At 49.3% G+C, this 18,404-nt stretch overlaps 1 protein-coding gene across 2 annotated transcripts in view; it reads left to right on the top strand.

Moving 5' to 3' along the window:
- The window catches only part of NHERF2 (NHERF family PDZ scaffold protein 2), an 835,001-nt gene that overhangs the window by 632,774 nt on the left and 183,823 nt on the right, over positions 1-18,404 (top strand). The gene's annotated exons all lie outside the window — the stretch shown is intronic.

The following is an 18,404-nucleotide window of genomic DNA, read 5'->3' on the forward strand; positions in this document are numbered from 1 at the left end:
ACCTTGTAACCCTTAATCCATCCCTCTAAGTTTTTCAAACATTCACTCACCCAGGTAGCCCAAGGGGTACCATCATGCTTTTTGAGGTTCCTAAACCTCTTAAGATACTGGGAAGGGGTCTTCCCAAACCTAGCTATCAAAGCTAGTTTCACACATTCATAGTCCTTCCTATCCTCCTCCCCCATCTCCATTACCACATCAGTTGCAACAGGGGGAAGCCTAGAGAACAACCAGGTGAGTAAGTCATTTCCTGTGATGTTCTGGAGCCCATGATTATATTCAAACAGAGACAACCAATCCAACACATCCAACTTAGGCTCATACATACCAACCAATTCTTTAGGCATCCGGGGTCTTTTAGGACTGGAACTTCTAGAGGAGCCAGAGAGAGAAACATTCTCAACAGATAATTTCTTCATTTCTAAGTCATACTTGAGCTCCATTTCCCTTAGCCTTAGTTCTTTGTCAGTTTGAGCATTCAGTTTCTTATACTCCAATTCTAGCTTCATTTTCTCTAGTTCAAAGTACTGAGGACTAAATGTGGGACCTGGTAAAGGTCCAGTAGGCACAGCAGGTAGAGCAGGCAGAGGCCTAGGGGGGACAGTTACAACAGCCTCACCCTCCTCTTCTGACTCTTCCTCAGAAACATCAACATTTTGTTCCATGTTAACTTCAACACTGTCATCTACAGTTGCTGGAGTGGTAGGTTCCTCTGAACCATCACCCAGACTTTGGTTAGCTAACAATCTTTCAATCAGCTCCATTTTCTTGCCCTTAGTCAGGAGATCCTTATGTTTACAGAGCACTCTTAAACAATCAGCAGTTTTGGCTGCAAGGGACTCTTGACTATAGCTTTCTATAACTGACATGTTAGAGGTTTTACTTTTTCAGTGCTAAGCTTTGTGGTTAGTTGCACTAAGGTATCTAAAGCACAATAAAATGTATACTCAATACAAATCCCACCGCTGTACACCAGTGTTAGGCAGAAACCTGTGCAGTTCCCTTGGGGAACACTGCAAAAGATTTAAGACTACAGGTAGAGCAGTAAACCCCTTTGGTAGCAGTCTGCACCACCCAGATTTACCTGGTAGCTGTGGCTGAGCAGTCAGACTTCTCTCAAGAAGAGTTAGGCAGTATGTAAAGTATACACAATATGTACCAAAACACAATAGCACAAGCAAACACTGACCAGAGCTTGGTTTCAAAAGTATATAGTTATTTATTTAAAATACACATAAGTTAAAAACACTCTAGCAAAAATATAGTAAAAGCACTTCAACACAGTTATAATGAAAGTAGATTCAATCCTTTCTCCTATCTAGACAACTCTAAGTAAACACCACTTAATTAAAACAGAGGTGAGTGCTTAACGTTAGATGACACTCTAGTAGTTTCCAAGAAAGGGAGAGAAAAAGCAGAAATGGGTTAGACACACCACTCTAAGGTCCAGAGCACTTGCAATAGGCTTAAAGAAGAATAAAGTCACAGGTGAGCAAAAGTCACTAGGCAGGGCCCACTCTTAGAGTAGCCGGAGCGACAATGTGCCCAAGATCACACTGTTAGTTAGAGATTCAAAGTCTTGCAAAGAGTCAAAAAGAGGTTAGAGTGGCTCAGAAAGTTTAGCCAAAGTGTCCCAGGCACTCCCAGGTTCGAAAGCCGGGGACTAAATCTACCCCGTACAGTCGGTAGCAAGGGAAGCCAGGCAGAACACAGTACCTTAAGCGGAAAGGATCCTCCAGCGGTGGCAGTTGTTCCAGGCAGTGGCAGCAGGGCTCGACGTCGGTCAGGGGAGAAGAAGTTCTCGCTGAAGAGCAGAAGAAGAGGGTCGTTGCACTGCCCGGGAAGAAACCAGCCGCGGAGTCCTCCGGTTAAAGGGTTGGTACCGACTTTCGCGGTATGGGGGTAAAGTGTGGTATTCCGGTTGCCGGGGTGCTTGGCACAGGCAAGGCGGCCACGAGATACCTCAAAGAACGGAAAGAAGGCGAAAACTGGTTGTCCCCACCAGTCAAGGGAAGGAGCCACTCCGTTAAGAGTTCTCCTCGGTCGTCGGGAAAAAGTGGTGAGACGGTTCAGCAGGGCTCCACCGGGTGGTGTCGTCGAAGCAGGTCGGCTCAGCTCTTCCCTCGTCGGATTCTTGGTCCTGTGGCGACTTCTGAAGTCCCAGTCCCCAAAGCCCTGCTTTTATGCAGCAAGCCCCCATTCACCCAGCCTAGCTGTCACTCAAACATGCTAAGTGGTGAGCCGGGCGGCTCACCACTTGGGCCAATCAGGACGGAGTGCGACTTGAGTTACCAAGGTAACTCAGTCCAGGGTGCCTAAATCCCCCTCCACCCCTCCTAAGTACCCCAGACAGAGTGGCACCACTTTGGAGGGCTTCTGTGGAGAAGCCCGCCAAAAGTGGAACAAAGGGCTCCACTTTGGGTCAGAGTTACAGAGGCGAACACCAACGCCATTTTAGAATCAAGTTTTGGCAAAAAGTCCCAACCGGAGTTATAAAAATAAATATATAAACCGGCGGTATGTTTAAGGCTACCGTAAATAAATAATTAAATGTGTTAGCCTAAAACAATGGGAAATCCCATAGGGAAATATTCGCGGTCGAATATAAAAAGTAGTTTCCACTGCCACCAGCCAAAACTCGATCAGGGGGGACGGAGACGTGCCCCCTCGACTAACAGACCCTGGGGCAATCGAATTGCCCCAGCCAGTACGTCCACAATATGATGGTTTGTACTGGTTCTGTTCAGGATTCAAGACTAGCAAAGTCTTTGGTGACTTTACATGCCCTGGGAGACAGTAGTCAGTCCCAGGGTATGGAGTCTATGTTGGGGAGTCCCTAGGACACCCCTGGGTCACGGCACAGAGGGTGCTGTGTGACCCACATCACAAAAATACATGAGGCCCTATGGAGTAAAAGACCCCATAGCCCATTCAACACAAGGTTTAACCAAGAAAACACACTTCAACATGTCCAAGAGTGAGGGTAAAAGAGTCTCACTCTTGGCAGGAGAAAAAAATTAAACCCCAGAAATCCAGCAAAGCTGCTGGGGGACTCACTAGGTAGGGAAATTCAGCCTAAACAGAGAATTCTCCCTAACATGGAGCTTGTCTCGTGAAGCTGCCACTGTTAACCTCCCTCCACCAGTATTCTTTCTCTTGGTCCTTTTGTAGTGTACAACTCGTCCGCTTGTGTTAGTTGCAGTCCGCCAGGAGCTCTCTCCGTGGATGGGGCCCAGCCGTGGTGGTTTCGCTTTCCTCGCAGACTGCACAGGCAGGTCCTTTGTTTTATTGCTGGTGGCCAGAGTCCACCTCTGCGCCCAGGTGAATTCCTTGTGCACGTAGATGTCGGTGGCTCTAGCCTGTGATCTTGTCCGGGTCTTATGTTATGCGCTTTCCGCCTGCAACCTGTCCCTCTAACTTGAGCCAGGTCGGGAGTGGAGTGCTGTTGGGAGGTATGTGTCCCATCCGTGTTTACTCTAACACGCACTCAGGGTTGAAGTTGGGCCTGGTGGGGCTGATCGGTGTTCTGCCTCCCAACCAGTACAAGGTGATCATTGTCTGGGTTCAGCACAGCCCGCCTCGGCTCCCACTCCTTTGCCGCTCCTCCCACCCCCCCCAACCGGTGTCTGCACAAATTGTTACCTCCGATGTTCTGGGGGTGCTGCCCTCACCTGCCTCGAGCCCGCTCCACTGAGCTGTGATAGTGGGTTAACTCAGTCGCTTTGTATGTTGCGGGCCCAGGAGTTTGCCTGCTTCGCCTGTGAGCTGGATGGCAATGTCTTCGAGCCTTGTCTATTGTGTACCCCACTGTACAGCCTGGTTTCCTTAAACTTTCGATATGGCTTGTTACCTGCATGCTCCTGGTGCTGTACGTGCCGTGCCAGGGGCTTGCTTAAGTGGTTCTGCCTTCCCTGGGCCTTACCTTCTGGCATCCGCGAAGGATCTGTTCGCTGGGTGTTCCGGCAGCGTCTCAGCTCAGAGTGTAGGGGCGGCTTTCCCTGTTTCTTTCCAGCGTGCACTGCTTGTTGAAATTACGTGCTGTTAGTTCCCAGGGTGCCGGCAACCACTGTGACGCTCTGGGCTTATTCAGATTACATACGCCCGTAACTCGATCCTGCTACAGTATTGGTGGCCAGTCCTCTGGGACCTGTACTTTGTGGTTGCCCCTGACCCCTGCTTGTCCCTCTCGGGGCAGTCTGTGCTGCGAGGCTCCCGGTAGCCGCTCCAGGCCCCCTAGTGTTGCTGCTGCGGTGATCCGCGTGGTTTCAGCCCGGGCTTCGGAGCTCTTTCCTGTGTCCTAGAGCTCGCCCGGAGGCGTGGGCCTAAGCTCCCTTCAGGGAGTATTGCCTCTCTGGGCTGATGGTCCGACCCGCTTCTCCACTGTCTTTACTTTTCGGAGTCTCCGTCACCCAGCTGCTGCTTACGCTGCAAGTCACCTGGCGGGCACCTTCACCTCAGTGGTGACGCAGTCTCTGGCCAGCACACCGCCGGGCTCCTCCGGTCGTCCTCACCACGCCCAGGGTCAGAGAATTGAGTCGCTCGTGTCTCGGTACAGACCTGGGGCCGCAGCCAGTTCCCCAACCACATGCGAGTCAGGACTCGGCTCGGTGTTCTCGGCTCCTCTTTCCCTTCGCTCTCAGGCCGCCATATTGCCTGCCTCGGAGCTTAACTTCAATAACTCAGTTTCATAGGTTGCCGACTCCGATTTTCGCCAGGATTTCTCTCGCAGGATCCTTGATTTTATGTGGACGCTTGTTTATCTACATGTTGTTCGGTTTTTGCCATGTTCTGTAAGGATCAAGGCCAGGATCAGGACGGGAGCTCTGGCTCAACACGTCTTCACAACATGAGCTCAGGCCACGCCCCCCCACCAGTTGTATTTCTCTAAAGGAGTCTGAAACCGTCTCCACGATATTGAATTGAAATACAATCCCTGGTGTCTCTTTAAGGTTAAAGATCGATCTTAAAGAGTGGTCGTGTGTGTTTAAATCTGTTTTTCCTTTGGGGACTGAGCCTTGTAGTGTTTGGAACACTTATGTCCAGATCTTGTTGTACTGACTAGAAGAAAAAGCATTACCCAAGCCAAGATGCAAACCCTGTCTGTCCATAGTGAAACCAGTACTATTAAGATCTAAAAACCTGATCTGCGAGGTTGCTAAAGATCCAGTATCCTCGGATACAAGTGTGGCATTGTTACCTGAAGCTGAAAGAGTGGCAATACAGCTTCAGGGTTGTTATTGGAACCAAGAATGTGTGAACGAAGCTGGGGGAGGGAGCTGGGTGCTTGTAAAAGAGTCATGCAGAAGAAGATTATCTGTAATGATGAAGTCTGCTGAAGTTGAGAGAAAGTCAGTCTTGGAGCAGAGGTAGGTTATAATTGTAGCAGTGAGGCAGACAGAAGAGGCAAAGAGGCTGCCCTTTCCTTGGAGTGTAGGAAAGAAAAGTGGCTTGCCTACCTATAGATGTCGAAGTATCTTGTCTTTATATGCCATAATTCTGAAATAATAAGTTGTAGAAAAAGAAGCAGAAGTACCTGGACTAAGGTGGTGTGTAAGCTGTCAGTGGAGGCCACATTGAAGTTGGTTGAATTAGTAGCATACTGCAGAACGAAGGAGACCGTTCCCACAATAACAGTAGTATGAGGATGTGGTGGGATCACTGAACTTTGCAGAGTTCAGGAACGCCGGGGGAGAAATCTCCAAGCCCCAAGCTGTGAAGCTAAGAAAGAGACACAAGCGCCAGCTAGGCCCTGAGAAGGCCGCCACAACGAGAGACTACTGAACAGCAGGCAGAGAAGAATGCCCCTGACACAAGCATCACCGACCCTCATGGGTGGAAACTCCTCAAGGACCAGGTACGCACGAGGAAGTGAAAAGGGTGTTTGAATGCCGCAAGGGGGAATCCAAACCCTGAATCCTATACAGGTTAAGGAGCCTGGAAACAAGATAAAACGGAACTGAAGAGTCCTAAGAGATGCACAACAATCCAAAGGTATAGAGGGTCAAAAGTATCAGATTGCCAAGTTCCGAGAGGAATAAAGGACATAAACTCTGGCTGAAAGCTGAGGGAACCCCAGGGGCTATAGAGTTCAAAGGTAGCCTACAGCACGTCTGAGGTGGTACCGAGAGACATAGGAGTTAATAATACTGAGACCCAAGAGGACACTGAATTGAAAAGTGTAACGTCCATGCTACCCAGGAGTGGAAGGACTCATGGGAGAGAGGTGAGCCTCAAAACAAGAGTCTTTTAGAGAGATAAGTCAAATAAGCCACTAGATGCAGGCAATGAAAGCTTTGGTGAACATGGACTGAGTGGCTTTGTACCTTTTTTTGCAAGGAACATTTATTTGATCTGGATTTTTTTTTTGTGTGAAGAATTGCTGTGGAAAAACAGCCCAGGAATCGTGTCCTGAGTGGGAGCATCGGAAGCAGGCGGGGCTCAGCTAGGAGGTGTTGACAAACACCAGGGTGAAAGCCTGATTCCTTGGTTTTTTTCTTTCTCTAGTGGTAGTGCCATGTAGCTGGACAAGTTAGGACGGAGTACTGATTTTGGTTATTCTGACATTTGACAAGCACCTTAGTTTTATTTTCTTCGGAACGGAATCCCATTTTAGCAGTAGGGCCACTGAGGAGTTTTCTTTTATTTAAATAAATAAGAGTTGAATCATGTCTCTGGTCGGAGTCTTACTTCCGGTTCACCACATAGAACAATGATTCACTCTCAAGGTTCTTTCAGCCAAGTTGGTTATATTGTGGTGCCTATCTTATAAAGATGTTTTGCATATCAGGACTGTGGACATCACGCACAGGATTTGGGGGAGTTGATTTGTGTATTTTAATAATCAAACCGGCCACAACATGGTCTACACATTCAAAACGGTGCGCATTAGGATGCGTGCAAACCAGATCTTCTGTCCTGGCATGGAGAGGATCTAGAGGCCTTAGGAGGACTAATAAAGAAGTTAAAGAAATATGTTTATATATTTAAGTGTCTCTTACCACATCCCCCAGCCACAAGGGACAACCAGACTTTGTACAATAAAGTAACAAATTTTAAAACCAGGAACTTAACTTGGATGGAGGTATGGCTTAAATTAGACCAAATTAAATTGCATACAAATGTAAAGAAAAAGAACTGGGCCAAACCACACATAGCGCTGATTTGATTAGTGTGTAACACCACAAGTCAAGGAAGCCACGGTCATCTTAAAATAATGCATTTTTGGAGCCCAGTAAAAGAACAAAGTAAAGGTGTGTGTCCGAGAGCATCAGGCAGTAGGTTCCACCCATGGGGGAACTGCAGCTAATAAAGTAAGGCTTAAAAACATTGCACAGAGTTCTTTAAGGATTTTAAATCTGTGAACCTATTGGTGGATAGTCTGGGACGATTATTGCCAGATAAGCTGCTGTACTTGAGAAACCTGTTTTGAAATGTGTGCAGCACAGTGTTAATTATTTCTGAATGGAACCATTAAAATGGGTAATATTTGTGAACAAATTGACGAGTTCCTTGAAGATTTGAAAGGAAATAATCCAATTAGGCAATAATCTCACTCGTTTGGGAGTGTTGGATGTTATTAGGCAGACATGATGGGGACTTCCTTTTTTTTAAAAAAATCTTCTTTATTTAATTTTAAATCAACATAACAATAAAACAATGGTGAAGGTCATAAAACATGAACAATTTGAAGCAAAAATTTGAAGCAATATCTCAAATATACAAAAATGAATAATCCAATTAGAAACCATCCTATTCCAAAAACCCCACCCCCTGTCCCAATTTCAATACAAAACTCCACAACCACAAACCAACAAAAACACTACAACATCTGCCCCCCTCCCCAACCCAGAATAATCCAAACCAAATTCTCTACACCTTACCCAAATCATTAAAAGAATCCCAATTCTCACAATATTCAGTCTCCTAATGTAACCGACTAGCATGAGATTTTTCATATCTTGACAACAAGCGCAGATCCACCAACCAACCCTCAACATGTGGCTTTTTCTGTGACTTCCATACTTTCATAATATGTTTAACTGCCATCATCAATGCCCTATTAACCCAATCAGTGCCACCACAGTTCAAGAGGAAAACTGCAGAGAGGAAAGTCGGAGGCAATGAATTAGCCGACACCAAATCTACCCGATCAAGAACATCTTTCCAAAAGTCAGCACCCGTTCACATTCCCACATGTGTAAATAAAGTTCCCTTTGAATGAGTACAACCCCAACACAAATCTGAATCCATCAAACCCCTTTCCTGTATTCTCACTGGGGTCCAATAAATGCGTCCCAAGATTCCTTGAGTATATCTCAAATTCAAATCCATTTTATCTCTCACCGTTAGCCTCCAGTCTCTAACCCATTCCTTTCCCAACAAATTCTGACCCAACTCCATTACCCACTTCATACGTAAAGTCTCCCAAGCAACCTGCATACATTCGTGAATAGGCATCAATTTAGTAAAAGTAGAGACTACATTTGTTGCAGCACCATACAACACACATCCTTGCGGACAATCACCGAACGGTTCACAGAGCATTAGACACCTTTTTGATAATTGCCTCAGGGACAAATACCTATTAATCTCATTATTACCCAATCCATACTGGCATAGTAAGTCTTCAAAAGCCACCATCTTATCACCTCTCCACACATCCACAATTTTCAGGATTCCTTTATTAGCCCAACTTCTCCAGTATAACATTTTATTCTCATTCTGCAAACCCGGATTTGACCAAATGGAAGCATTATAGTAAACAAATGCTTGACCACAACCCTGAATAAACACAACTAAAGCAGTTTGTGTAGCCTCCAATGCCTCCATTCTCATCCTAGGTTTCAGAAGCTTCCCATATGAATATAAACAATCAATAGGAAGTGGGTTCAACTTCTCTTTTTCCATCCGAAGCCAGAATGGATCAGGACACCCTTCATCTCTAAAATAATGAGAAGCTTTCTTTAGAAGAAACCCTTTGTAATAATTCTCCAATAATGGGTAACCGAAACCTCCATCACTAACACTATGCACCAGAATATACCTTGGGATCTTTGGTTGTTTTCCCACACCCCATAAAAAATCCATAAAGATCCTATCAATACGTCTCAACACGTTTTTAGTAAACTTTAGAGGAAGCGATTGTATGTAATACAATACTTTCGGAAGTAACACCATTTTGACTGCATTTATTTTAGCCCACAAACAGTCAATCTGTTCGACCTACGTATATCTTTCAATAAAGATTCTTTTAATTTATCAACATTAAAGTCCACTATCCTTTGTATATCCCTAACCAGATGCACACCCAAATATTTTACTGACACTTCCGCCCAGTGACAATCCCAATCCAATAATCCTCTACTAATCAGGCCCATCTTCAAGGGAAAAACCAGTCTTTCACCAATTAACTTTATAACCTGACAACCGTCCCACCTCTTGTAACATACTCCGAAGCAGTGACCCTCCTTCAATCGGATTCGATAACACCACCATTAGATCATCAGCGTATGCTAGCACTTTTATCTCACCATCCTTTAATTTCCATCAACAAATACCCCTCACGTGCCTAATATACGACAACAGTGGCTCTTGTGCTAAATTAAACAAAAAGGGAGAAAGTGGACAACCTTGTCTAGTTCCCCTAAACAATTTATAAGACTTGGACATTACCTCGTTTACCCAGATTCTAGCCAAGATATTCTATTGTAAGGCACCTATCATGTTCAGAAAATGTGGGCCAAACCCCATTTTAATTGTGTAATTTAAAAAAAGACCAATTAACACAGTCAAATGCTTTTTCAGCATACAAAAAAACTATCAAAATCTCATCGACTACTGTATTTGATAAGCCAATTATATTCAATAAGGTTCTAATATTATCATGTCCATACCTATTCTCCATAAAACCGACCTGTGAATAATCTATCAATTCTCCTATATATTTCTGTAGCCTAATAGCCATAATCTTCATAAAATGGTTCATATCTACATTTAAGAGAGAAATGGGTCTATAATTACTGCATTTAGCAGAATCTTTTCCTTCCTTTGCTATTAGTGTAATAACCGCTTCCCGCATAGAAGGACATAGTTTCCCCTCTGAAAGAAATTGATTATAAAGCACACACAACCTTGGAAGCAAGGCCGAACTAAAGGTTTTATAAAACTCAATCGGTAACCCATCTAGACCAGGAGATTTACCCATTTTAAGTTGACAAATGGCCCCAATGGCCTCATTTTCACCAATTGGAGCATCAAGAGCCTCTCTCCCTTCTACAGACAGAACAGGCAACTGTGATCCATCATATTTATTGCAAAACGTCAATTTATTTTGTAGCTGTCTCGAATTCTGCTGGAAGATCACCTGAAACTCATGCTTTGCTCTGTTCCTGAAGGAGATTTAAAAATTAACACATGATGTACTTAAGTCATAGTGGTTTCTGAGTTTCATTTGAATCTGTTTCCTTTCCAGTTGTATTCCAAATTGTGCAGCTTTTCGTGTTTATTTTCTGTTCAGATTTCTTGTGTTAAAAACGTTCTGCGCTATCTTTGGGATACACCAGTAGTCTTTAAAGATGACCCTCTCCAACACGTGGCTTTTGGTGGGGCTAAGTAGGGACAGAGGGAACAGTTTTGGAGAAAGTTGGCCTATTTACGTTAATTTCTAGCAATCAATTTGTTTATCAAAAGAACTATAACCCTATTACAGATATTCCCAGAATTTGAGAGGAATGAGGCTTGAATTGCACTGGGCAAGAACGCTCTTCCTAAAATCTGCCAATCAACTTACACATTGGTTCACGTTTTCTGAGGTCTATTGTTTCAATGTCAAGTCTAGGATAGAGGAACAAGTTGATCAGTCTGAATATAAAATCTGTTTGGTCCAAGAATCCTTTACGCAGTGTCCTGCCTTTGTTTGCTCCTTTGTTTATAAGTTGTTTGACGTTTACATGATCTCACTGTTGAGGTTGCTTCGCCTATGTGCCTCCCATTTTGCATTGAGGTGCCTCCCTGTCATATGCCTGCTGACATAGGAAAATAAAGTTAGGCATGTGCTGATGCTTTTATAGCCTTTTCATTGTCCTTCAACAAAACTGTTTGCCAGAAGGACGTGGAATGGCAGGACATTTTTGCAATGGATAGGAAGATACTCTAGTTGCGTCTAAATGATGTTCTGAGATTGAGCTTTAGATAATCGACTTGCTGGGGTCTTTGTTGAGGTACGTGTATTCCCCCTGTGATCACATTTGATGGCCGAATAAGACTGTTGGGCAAATCAAACCGATCCTCCCCACTTTTTTGTTGAGGGGGCAAATTCACATAGGCCGGGAGAGAATATCAGAAGACAAATAGTGAAACCCGACAACCACTCCCTTTTGCACCAGTTTATGTCAAACATGGAAACGGATGCAGAGACAAACTTGCAAAGCAGAAGTCTAAGCCTTGGTAAATCAGTTTAAAAATGTACACTTTCATTACAACAATATTAAAATGATTCAAATATATGCTTCTCCAGCATGGGGTCTGGCATGGATTCACATGCTCATGAATATTCCCCGTCGTCAGGCTGGGAATCCTCGGTAAAGAAAAAACCAGTATCAGTTTCGTTTCTGATCTGTCTTTCGTAGTAGTAACCAATCACTGAACTCTGCGTCATACTGACCACAGCCATTGACTGCCCTCTACCTAAGCCCCGCCTCTGGCAGCCATCTTCAGATTTTTACCGCACGTTCATGTGTTGGGATCCTCGTGCTATTGCTCTCGAGCGTTAGTGCTATTTTTTCACGTTTTTTCTCAGAAACTTCATTTTTTCGGTCAAAAGAGCCTCAAGCTCCACCGAGACTCCATCCGATCAACGGGGACCCGTGTCGGATTCGTCTACGCCCCTCAAGGGTGAAGATTTCATCGAGCTATGCTTTTGGAGGACTCCAGAAGTTTCTCAGGCCCATCTCGGTCATGGCCCAGGAGAAGGGAAGCTCAACGCCCAGAAAGCTGTTCAGGGTCTGCCCTGGATGCCAGCTGCAGAATGTCTTTAAGGAAGACGAACAATCCTTTTGTCTTTACGGCCTACAGGAGAACAAGACGCACGTGGAGAAGGACTGTGCGTTTTGCGGCAACATGTCGGAGCGGACCATGAAGGACCGCCATCAACGTCTCGCCAACTGGCTGGAAGGGAAGAGCCCGTCCGGCAAGAAGAAGAGGAAGAAATCCGAGCGGTCTTCTAAGACCTTTGAGGACGCCCCAGCGACGGGGGTCCAATACAAGGCCAAGCACCGCGAGTCCGCTGGCACCGGGAGCGCCGAACGGTCGGGCTCTACGGGCGCCAGGCAGGGCGCACCCTCCCCGGCACCATCAACCACGAGCCAACGCTCTGGGTCGGGTAAGAGGAAGGCCGAGCACCCGGCGAAGCTCCTGGAGAGGCCCGGTCGAGCTCGAAGACTGAGGGGGAGCGAGGCAGTGTCCCCTCCCCCTTCAAGGAGAAGGCGGTGAGCGCACCTAAGGTGGTGAAAGCCTTAATCCATCCGGCCAAGGCCTCTATCGAGACAGTCGCGGCGGCCCTGGCTCAGCCTGTGGAGGCTACACCAGTGGTGGCGACCTCGGGGCCCAGAGTCTCCCTGCCACCGCAGAGGGAGTCCTCTTTTATGCCCATCGACAGGACCCCCGTGAAACCTCCGACGGAGAAGAAAAAGGGGGGGGGGCAGGAGGTTGTCGTGGATTCGGCCTCAACCTCTGAGGAAGAACTGATCGAGGTCTTAAGCCACGGTGTTGGCGTGGAAGAAGACCAGCCCGTCGGGAGGGATCCCGACGCAGGAGACGACGACATCGTCGAGGGTACCGACGGGGCCCCTGACCGCCCGTCGACTCCCCTCTGCCAGCGCCGCAAGACAACTCGGCGGCCATTTTGTTGGCTATACAGTCCTTATGCTCAGAGATAAGGACGAGACTGCTGTTACCAGTGGAGGAACCACTCCCGTCAGGGGACCCGGAACCAGGCCCTTCTGGCAGCCCCCCTCCTAAGAAAAGAAGGATTCACCCTCCACCTCCTTTTCAGCCGTCGCGCCCCGTTCAGCCCTCCTCCCCGTCCACGACTCGAGGGGATGATACGGGGACTGACACGGCCGCAACGGGTACGGACGACGAGGTGTACGACGAGGATCTGCCGTCTTCACCTCCCACCCGGGCTTCCCCGCCCGACGAGATTGGATCTTTTCACTCCATGATCGCCAGGGCATCCGAGCTCTTCCAGCTCTGCCCTGAGGAGAAGAAAGAAGGTTTCCTTTATCAGCGGCGCGAGGCCAAGAGGAAGACAGTCCTCGCGGTACCTCTACTGGACGATATTTGGGATGAGGGCCTCGCCCTCCTCAAGAACCCATCCACGACGCCGGCTAGAAGAGACTGGTACGAGAAGAAGTACTGGGTCCCGGACGCGGCCCCCTTGTGCATCCGGGCACAGCCTACACCGGACTCCGTCGTCTCCGCGGCGGCCAGGAAGAAAGCGGGGGGGGGGTGCGGCCTCCACGTCGACTTCCCCGCCGGACGGCGAGGGAAAGAAATTGGACACGATGGGGCGCAGGGTCATCTCGTCTGCAGCGACGACGATTAAGACGGCCAACGCCTTGGCTATCGTAGCCCGCTACGACAGGGAGCTGTGGTACAAACTGGCTCCCCTGCTGGACTTCCTACAGGACGACAAGAGGGCGGATGCCCTGGAGATCTTGCAGGAAGGTGAGGTGGCGTCGGACCACGCCATCACGATTGCGACGGACATCGCCCACACTGGATTACGCCAGTTGGGCAACGGCGTGTGCCTTAGGCGGCGTGGATGGCTCAAGGCTACTGACTTCCGTCAAGACGTACAGACCAGAGTCCTGGACATGCCGTTCGATGGGAACAACCTGTTTGGGAAAACAGTGGACGATTCCCTTCAAGCCATTAAAGCGGACACAGAGACGGCCCGGGCTCTCGGGGTTCTCCAGCAACGGCGGCCGCCCTTTCGGAGCGGCGGAGGCAAGGGCGCCTCCAAAGGTTCCGGCGGCGGATTTTCCACCTACCGTCAAGCGGCCCGTTCGTCGTCTCAGGAAGCTTACAGGGGACGAGGTGAGTCAGGCGGACCCCGCCGTCGTCGCCAAGGAGGTCAAGGCGGCAAAGCCTCGTCTAAGCAGGATTGAACCGGCCGTGGGGTCGGGCCCCCACCGAAGCACCCCGGTGGGAGGCCGGCTGGCGAGCTTCGTCAGCGTGTGGGAGTCCATCTCCACCGACAGTTGGGTGCTGGACACCCTAGCCCAGGGCCACGCGCTCGAGTTTCAAAGAAGGTGCCCGCACGTCCCCCCTGTGGCCAGTAAAGAGCTTCACGTCCCTCAGCTTCTCCTGGAGGTAAAGGCGATGCTCAGGAAGGGCGCCATCGAGCTCGTCCCAAAGAGGCTTCGGGGCTCCGGAGTTTACTCAAGATACTTCCTCGTGAAGAAGAAGACGGGAGGATGGCGCCCCATCCTAGACCTACGACGGCTGAACAAGTTCATCAAGACACAGAAGTTCCGGATGGTCACCCTCCAGCACGTCCTGGGTCAGCTGGAGGAGGGCGACTTCCTGTCGTCGTTGGATTTGGAGGATGCCTACTTCCATATTCCCATCCTAAAGGGGCACCGAAAATTTCTCAGGTTCGTGGTCCAAGGGCGTCACTATCAGTTCAGAGCCCTCCCCTTCGGTCTACGGTCGGCACCCAGGGCATTCACCAAGTGCATTGCACCAGTGGCGGCGCAGCTGCGCCGAGAGGGGATCCACGTTCTACCCCTAACTGGACGACTGGCTCATCCGAGCCAAGACGAGGGAGCTCGCCGTGGGGCACACGGCAAGGACCGTCCAACTTCTCACGGACCTGGGATTCTCCGTGAACTACGCCAAGTCCCACCTGGTACCCGCGCAAGACGACTGTTTCTGGGAGCGAAGCTCGACACAGTGTCCCTTCTGGCCTCCCCGTCAGAGGAAAGGACCAGGGCCATCCTGGGCAAGGTACAGTGGATGTTGGTTGCCGACGCGGCCAAGCTGAGGTCCATCAAGTCCCTCCTCGGAATGATGTCTTCTTGCATCTACCTCATTCCCATGTGCAGGCTCCGGATGCGCCCGTTGCAGGAGTTCCTGGACGCGCGCTGGATCCAAACGACGGGCAGCTTCGAGGAGAGGATCCCACTCGACGAGAGTTTCCGACGAGCGATCCGGTGGTGGGGCACCCGCGCGCATCTGACGGCGGGCATGGACTTCCAGACCCCAGGCCACCAGGAGACAGTGTCCACGGATGCCTCCCTGGAAGGGTGGGGAGCGCACACCGAAAATCTGCACGCGAGAGGCCTTTGGTTCCCGACGGAGAAGTCCCTCCATATCAACGTCCTGGAGCTCCGTGCAGTGTTTTGGGCCCTCCGGTCCTTCCTTCCGTCCCTCAAGGGCAAGGTGGTGAGGATCTTCACCGACAACACCACCACCATGTTTTACATCAGGAAACAGGGTGGAACCAGGTCCCCAGCACTGTCCAAGGAGGCGCAGGACCTGTGGCATTGGGCCGTCGCCTAAAGGATGTTTCTGGTGCCGTTTCATCTGGCAGGGATAAAAAACACCATCGCCGACTCACTCAGCAGGGAGCTGCGCTCGTGCCACGAGTGGGAACTACGGCAGGATCTAGTGGATCGCCTCTTCCGACGGTGGGGCACACCCCAGATCGACCTGTTCGCGACGGCGACGAACTCCAAGTGCCGGAGGTTCGCCAGCAGGTTTCCCCAGCCGAGGAGCATGGGCGATGCTTTCTCGTTTCCCTGGGAGGGCCTGTTCCTATACGCGTTCCCTCCACTGCCACTGCTGATCCGGCTCATCAACCAGCTCAAGAGGTCACGGTGCAGGATGATCCTCGTTGCACCTGCGTGGCCGAGGCAGATATGGTTCCCGGACTTTCTGGACTTGTCGGCGTCCCCGTCAATCAAGCTGCCAGAGGACGCGGATCTGCTCTCCAGGGAAGGAGGCGCCATCCTCCACCACGACCCGAAGTCGCTGAACTTGCAGGCCTGGCTCCTGCAGCGCTAGAGTTTGGAGGATACGACATACCGGTCGACTGCAGAGAGGTTCTTGCAAAGGCCAGGGCGTCCTCGACTCTTAAATGCTACGGACACAAATGGAAGAGGTTCTCTGTCTGGTGCCACGCACAGAAGATTAACCCTCTAAGGATTACGGCTCCCCAGGTACTGCCGTACCTGTTGACGCTGGCCAAGGCTGGACTGGCACACGCGTCCATCAAGATTCATCTTGCTGCGATCTCCCGATACACCAGAACCACGGGGCGGACGTCTTTGTGGTCTCATCGTCTGGTGAAAGAGTTCATGAAGGGACTGTTCAGATCGTTCCCGCCGGTGAAGGCTCCGGCCCCGGCGTGGGAGCTCAACGTGGTGCTGACCAAGCTCATGGGACCTCCGTTCGAGCCTCTGCACTCGGCCCCGTTGAAGTTCCTGTCGTGGAAAACAGCGTTTCTTGTGGCCATCACCTCCGCACGACGGGTGGGAGAGATCCAGGCCCTTTCCTGCAAGGCCCCGTACTTGACTTTTCACGACACGAGGGTGGTGTTCAGGATGCACCCCTCCTTCATGCCCAAGGTGCCGTCGGACTTCCACCTCAACGAACCCTTGGTGTTGCCTGTTTTTCCCATCGCCTTCGTCGCCGGCTGAGAGGACTTTGCACTCGCTGGATGTGGCTAGAGCGCTGAAGTTCTACGTGGACCGCACAAAGTGTTTTCGGAAGACGTCACAACTCTTTGTGAACTTTGGACCTGTCAATCAGGGGAAGGCTCTCTCGAAGGCTTCCATTTCCAGATGGCTCTCCGGCTGTATCATGTACTGTCATCGGTTGGCAAACCGACCGCTGCCTGGCCGTCCGAGAGCCCATTCCACCAGAGCGATCGCAGCTACTACGGCGTTCCTATCTGGTGTGCCCCTGCTGGACATATGCAGGGCTGCTACGTGGAGGTCGTCGATCGGGATTCCAGGGAGGAGTACAGGGTCGGCCAAGCAGTGCTGCGCAACCTGTTCGCCTGAGGTGTGAGCCTGGTGAGGAGGTAAGATTGCTTAATGTTGAGTTTGATGTAATGCTTAATGTTGAGCCTTTGCCACCTCCCGTGGTTGTGCATGTGTGTACTGCTATGTATTCTTTATTCATGAGCATGTGAATCCATGCCAGACCCCATGCTGGAGAAGGAACAAGTTACTGTAACTGTTGTTCTCCAGCATGGGTCTGGCATGGATTCACATGCGAACCCTCCCGCCTACCCCTCTGCGGCTCTTCACTTGGTCATACTGCCACTTCACGTGCTTCCAAATCTGAAGATGGCTGCCAGAGGCGGGGCTTAGGTAGAGGGCAGTCATTGGCTGTGGTCAGTATGACGGAGTTCAGTGATTGGTTACTACTACGAAAGACAGATGAGAAACGAAACTGATACTGGTTTTTTCTTTACCGAGGATTCCCAGCCTGACGACGGGGAATATTCATGAGCATGTGAATCCATGCCAGACCCATGCTGGAGAACAGTTACAGGTAAGTATATATATATTTTCTTCAGCGCTCGTATCAGTGTATAAAAAATGCCACTGCGTGGAATCCTCGGTCAGGACGGCATGGCTGCCCTGACCGTGGATTCTGCGCAGTGGTGTTTTTTATACACTGATACGAACGCTGAAGAAATGTTATGCTCTCCCACGGATGAAAGGGCCAGCTTTCATGGGACCGCCAACAACATTTTTTTGTGATGTTTGTGTTTGAAAAGGGGTTTATCAGGCATAGTTTGTTCTGTACTTTATTTCGGTATTATGAACCATAAAAGAAATGATGATGAAATCTCTTGGTGTCAAGCGGCAAATTAGTAATACCGCCTTGATGCTCTTGATCTGTCCAGGGTTTGGCTCTGTTCAGACACTATTTTATAACTCAAGTATACAGCCCTTTCACGTCGGGAGCTACTATTATGGTCCTATTTCCTCACCTCCGAGATCACTCTGGTTATAAGATGTAGAACTGCTGCCAAGGGCGCAAGAGAGACCTTATGTGGATCTGTCCCAAACATTGTATGCTCTGACTCCATGCTGGAAACTGCCACTGACTAATAGGCCGAAAATTTACTTTTTCAGTAGTGCCATCATGAACCTGTTTTTGTCGAAGTCAAAGCCAGATCTAGGCAAAAAGGTAAATATTTAGCAGATTCAGACATTAAGTGCTAGCCCATAAGTGGGAGCTCAATTAGTCTGCTCCCCTGCCATTGGGTGTGACTTTGTGTTAGTGACCCACTGGCCATGAAGGGGGTCTCATATTCCTTAGAAACCTTTAAAATGTGGGAGGAGACTAAATGCTCCATGTGACCATCCTATTTCACTGCGAAG

This window comes from Ambystoma mexicanum, chromosome 2q (genome assembly GCF_040938575.1).
Source record: "Ambystoma mexicanum isolate Mex_15411 chromosome 2q, UKY_AmexF1_1, whole genome shotgun sequence".
Taxonomy (NCBI): Eukaryota; Metazoa; Chordata; class Amphibia; order Caudata; family Ambystomatidae; genus Ambystoma; species Ambystoma mexicanum.